The sequence below is a fragment of the Acipenser ruthenus genome, chromosome 8 (genome assembly GCF_902713425.1).
Source record: "Acipenser ruthenus chromosome 8, fAciRut3.2 maternal haplotype, whole genome shotgun sequence".
In the NCBI taxonomy this organism is placed as follows: Eukaryota; Metazoa; Chordata; class Actinopteri; order Acipenseriformes; family Acipenseridae; genus Acipenser; species Acipenser ruthenus.
The window spans coordinates 8,414,897-8,420,896 of NC_081196.1; positions in this window are offsets into that span (position 1 = coordinate 8,414,897).

Genomic DNA, 6,000 nt, shown 5'->3' on the forward strand with positions numbered 1-6,000 from the left:
ATGACAGAACACTTGACAAAATTTAACACAGCCTACACAATAGCCAAAAATGAAGAGTTTTTTACTAAATGTGTACTGTGACTGAAAACGCACAAGAAAAAAGGGGTACCTATCAGCATGAACTACATGTCTGATGTGAAATGTGCAGAGTTAATTTCAACAATAGCAGAATCACTGGAAAGAGACACTGAAGACATCATTTTGAGACGACGTTACTGTTGTGATGGGAAAAATAGTGACATTCACTGAAGGCAGTTGTGCAAGCAAAATTCAAAGAGAAAGCCAGTCACATAGTAGATACTTGGTGTATGCTCTACTGGCTTGAATTGGCAGTATCCAAAAGCTTAAAACCGTTATTGAAATGATGGAAGTGCTGTTGCACAGTAATGATGCAAACATGATAAATGATGCTATTATAACACACATGGACTTCACCACACAACAAAGCAGAGATTAAAGGAAGAGCAAAAAAAAGGCGAATTTTAACTTATTTTATGTAATAGTAATGAAGTACAGGGGTGGGGAAGCACCTCTTAAACTTTTTTTTCAACCTGTTATCACACTGTTAAATAAACAGTGAAGACTGTTCGGTTTAAAAATGTGATTATCACAGTTTTCTGTGTTTTCAACGTTGGAGAATAGGTTTGTAACCTTTTTGGAGATCACAAGAGTGTGGAGAGAAGTCCTGCAAAGGCTGTTGTATGCCTTGCTCACTGCTTCCAGAAAACGCAATGGGCCTAGTCAGCTGTGGTGACAGTGAAATAGATTTTATCCTAGATTGGTTTAAGGGTTTGACCAGGTACAGTGTGACTCATTTATACTAATATGTAAACAAAGATGTAGTGCTCTATCCATAGGCTACATTAATATGGCCTCATTTTAATTAAATATTTGAATCTGCTTTTGATTAAAAATAGCCAGAGGAAGAGGAGCTGCTGTCATCCTGAGAGCCAAAATCTTGGTTTATACACAAAAATAAAAATAAGTCACTGCTTTTTGTCACGCTATTTTGGTAGTGTGCAATTTCGTGTTTTGTGTTTTGGTATTTGTTTTTGTTATTTAGGACATAATACCTTCTGTGATCTCTAACCAGGTGGGCAGAGTGTCTTACTATAAAAAGGAGCCCCTGAATACAATTTTTTGTCTAGAAAAAGGACAGGGATTAGTTTTGGGATTGTAGTCCTGTTCTGAAGTATAGGAAGCAAGGTATGTACGGAGGAGTAGCGCACAGCCGTGTTCATGGCAAACTTTTATTTATTAGCTGTTTTTCTGGTTTCTTTTTGTGTACGCTACCTTTAATAAGTCCTGTGTCTGAGCGGCATGTTAACTGCAACTTCTGTGTGTCTCCCTGCCTCTGTCAGTGTTCCAATTTGGCCTACGTGACGTTTGGCCTACTGTTAAATGTTACTGCTGAAATTGTTTTATTCAGCAAAAAAAATCTATAGTATTTGCTTCAGAATGAAGTCTTTTTTTTATAAATATAGTAAACCAATGCTTCTGACATGGCAAGTATTTTGAACTGCCTTACTTAGGGAATACTTGCCTTCAAAAGAACAGTAATTGCTTTTATGTGTTTGTTTCACACTTTCCTTAATAAATTACTTGTGGGAATTCTAGGTGCAGCACTGTGCAGAGACACCATTGGTACTAGCTGTGCCATTTGGTGCTACTTGCATGTATTGTAATTAATGCGTGCTCAGTAAGTACATATTGAACATTTTATGCTGAAACACCTGCCCAATTTTGTCGGCTTGCAATTACTAAAACCATAACTTCACAACAGCAAGGTTTGCATGATTTCTTAGAGCTTCTTAATTGTAAAATCCACTTAATCATTCAGGTTGCCCCCCACTTTTTAGGCACAAAGTTAGGCTCCTATGATTGAGACACATAATTCTTGGACTATTGCTTCTGACATTGATTAAAGCACTGAATTGTTGAAACTGCTTTTAGAATAAAACACTTGCCTGTAGGTACCAAAACTAACTCTGTGTTACTTAATAAGAAAGTTTACTGGTCCAGAGCTTATCTATACTTGAAAAGTGAGTATAATTAGTGGGGCTTGTGAAGCAAGAGTCCCCACTTTAAATCTACGACATACTTCTACTTCTTCTTCTTCTTCATGTTGATATCTTTTATACTTTTTTAAACTATTAAGCTTTTTGTCCTTTTTTTGTCCATCTTCATTCACTTTAATGGGACTTTTTTCAACATTCTAAAGCTCCCCATTGTTTAAAAACTCCCAGACTTCCAACAAACGATGTAACTTTTGACACAAATCAGCTACTTTGACCACTTTCCCAACAAGTAAGACAAAAAGTTAGAGTATATGGAAGTTTCCTATACTTCTCTGCTATTCAAAACAGAAATAACTTTTACCAATCAAGAGGTACACCTATTTTAATAACCACACCAACTACATTTTCTGTGACCTTTTAGAAATAACTGCCGCTTTGACCACTTTCCCAACAAGTAAGACAAAAAGTTAGAGCATATGGAATCTTCCTCTACTTCTCTGCTATTCAAATCTGAAATCAAAACAGAAATAACTTTTACCAATCAAGAGGTACAGCTGTTTTAGTAACCGCATCAACTCAATTTTCTCTAACTTTTTATAAACAACTGAATTTTTGAGCACTTTCCCAACAAGTAAGACAAAAAGTTAGAGCATATGACATCTTCCTCTACTTCTCTGCTATTCAAATATGAAATCAAAACAGGAATGACGTCTACCAATCAAGAGGTACAGCTGTTTTAGTAACCGCATCAACTTCTTTCAGTAGGCTACTTCCCACTTTTGAATTAACCGTCATAGAACTTTGAGAAATTTCAAATTCTAGCACATTCTAAGCATGAGACAATTAGTAAACAATGTGACTTTTGACACAAATCAGCTACTTTGACCACTTTCCAAATAAAGCAAGCCCCACAACTTTACTTGTAAAGTTACCATCTAGTTTTGACTTTTGTTATTATACAGTTAAATAAACTTAATGCAAAAGCTTTATTTTTACAGCTGGTTATTAGTTATCAACATTGAAAATGGTCAGACTCCTTAAATTAGGTCTTTGAAAATTGTCAAAATGGTCCTTGAAGGTCCTCCTTGCAGGGTTTGAATTTCATTTTTGTGTGCTGGGGGAATTTCCCTCCTATGCTGCAGCCAATGGGGGGGATTCCAAAATTTTAGGGGCGCATGGCAAAAAAAAAGGCACTTTTGCATATAAAAAACTATACATTTTACTACATCATCATTCACACTGATGTTGCTTTAAAATAAGCTGCTTTCAGGAGACCTAACAGCTGTTCATCCCTGTGAGACAGAGCACTCTCCATTGCTTTTGCCATTGCCTGACGTGAAGTTTTTGCTGCAGCTGAAGAAAAAGGTGCTTTTCTTTTTAAACAGTGCTCTATTTCTTTCTTTTTTTTTAACTCTTTACACTCAGCCCTATTTCTGCCTGTTTTTCACTGTTTTCATATACGTATGTTTAACTACAGGCTGGTAAATACAGTAGCTTGGTGTCTTAAAAATATCTCTGTTTTATAAAATTCATATTATGTGAAATAGGCATACATGTAAAAGGTTTGATGAGTAACATTTCAAAAACTATGTTTGTTAACTTAGCCTCCAGTGTAATTTATCTGGTTGATCCAAAATGGTTCAGAATGCATCTGAGAGCATGTACAACTCCAAAGCTGGGGGGGGCGAGGGGAGGGGGGAGGGTTCAGTCAAAATGATCATTGGCCACTTTCACCCATGTATTTGGCAGGGGTGAAATTTTAACCCCATCACTGCCAAACTTAAATTCAAAACATAATCTTTATTTACGAAACCAAGCAAAACACGCTAGCTACATGTGCAGGATCTCTGCCCTGTCACATATCCTTCTCCTCATTTGTGCAACACATACGGCCTTCCCAAGGCCAGTTGTAGATTATCCCAAAGGAACTTTAACTTGCAACAACTGTGCAAAGACACAAACAGCCATATCGAAATTATTGGACATTATTAAATCGTTTTTGATCATTCATGAGTGGGATTCACTAGTCAAGTGTACCTTCAATAGTCCAGAGCAGTTTCAAGAATATCAAACTTAAATTTACTCATTAAAAGACATTTCTTGGTCCTTTTTACAGCATGGGGCTGGGCCCAATTGATCCACAATTAATCAACTCAGCCAAAGCCACATTCTTCAAATGGATTTAGCAGGGATGATATGTTAACCCCATCCCTGCCAAACTGAAATTCAAAACATCTAATCTGTATTTACAAAACCAAACAAAACACACTATCTACACATGCAGGGCCTCTGCCCTCTCACATGTCCTCCCCTTCATTTGTGAAATGCATACAGTCATCCCAAGGCCCCCTCCCCCTCTCCCTTGTCCATCTTTAAACTCACCTCTTGCAGGTGGGTTGGAGGATGGGTCGGTTCACATTCCATCGCCTCTAGCAAGGGACAAGAGCCGGCAACAGGAACCCAGGCAGCATGGATGGGGTGTCGGGAGGGCAGGTTGGTGACCAGGCGGATCCATCAGCAGGCAGAGGCGAGAGCACCGGCGACTGTGCAGTGATGTCTGGCTCCTCCTCTTCTGATTCTGGAAACAATATTATTATTATTATTTATTTCTTAGCAGACGCCCTTATCCAGGGCGACTTACAATTGTTACAAGATATCACATTATTTTACATACAATTACATTTTTCTTACACATTATTTTTACATACAATTACCCATTTATACAGTTGTGTTTTTACTGGAACAATCTTGTTAAAGTACCTTGCTCAAGGGTACAACAGCAGTGTCCTCCACCTGGGATTGAACCCACAAGCCCTAACCACTACTCCACACTGCTGCCCATTCATCTTTGAACTGTATCAGAGAAAGAAAATGCCAGAATCGAAAGCTGCACCCGAGTCGAAGAAAGGCTCCAAGAAAGCTGTTGCCAAGACCCAGCCTAAAAGAAGCGCAGAAAGACCAGGATAGAGAGCTACGCTATCTATGTGTACAAAGTGCTGAAGCAGGTAGCTTGTTGTCCCCAATTCTACCATGAAAGTGGCAATCACTTTTTATATGGTCATATCTAATGCACCATGTTGGACAGTGGATATCAGTCAACATGAATACAAGGATATAACTCAATAATAGCTTTTCAATTGAATCAAAATAAAGAATGCCACAGAACAGCAGTGACTGAAAGTCTAACCTAATGACTCGATTCATGTGCTGATCATTGCTACTCCCAATAGTCCCTATTACAGTGCTGCTTCCAAGGTATTCTCTCGTGTATTTAACCAGAAGATAATTAGCGCTGCTGATATGAAGGCCTTTAGTGACCTCATTTGGTAAGAGCACTTGTTACAGCTAGATATTCTCTTTTTATTTTGGACAGCACAGTACAGGAATGGCATGCCCTGACCACAGTAAAGGTGTTCTTGTGTCTCTAAAACAGAGGTTCTAATCTGTGCTCTGACGTCATAGGTGATCCTTGGAGGTACAGCTACTAATTTCAACACACCTAAAATAAATGCTGTTGTTTGCATAAACAGTTATAGAGGTTGTCATAAGAATCCATATACACAAAACTGCACTTTTGCACAAATCTTATCTGAAGTTTGGTACTAAGTTGGTAGGTAGAACACAGGAAAACGGTAGTTTATGTAGATTTTCTACCAAACATTTTCTGATTACAATGATACAATGTACACAAGCCTTTATTATTTGTTTATTTAGCAGACACCTTTATCAAAGGCAACTTACAGAGACTAGGGTGTGTGAACTATGCATCAGCTGCAGAGTTGCTTACAATTACATCTCACCCAATAGACAGAGCACAAGGAGGTTAAGTGACTTGCTCAGGGTCACACAATGAGTCAGTGGCTGAGGTGGGATTTAAACCGGAGACCTCCTGGTTACAAGCCCTTTTTTTAACCACTGGACCACACAGCCTATTCATAATGAGGTTTATACAGTGTAATCAAATTATACCCCACTGCCTCAT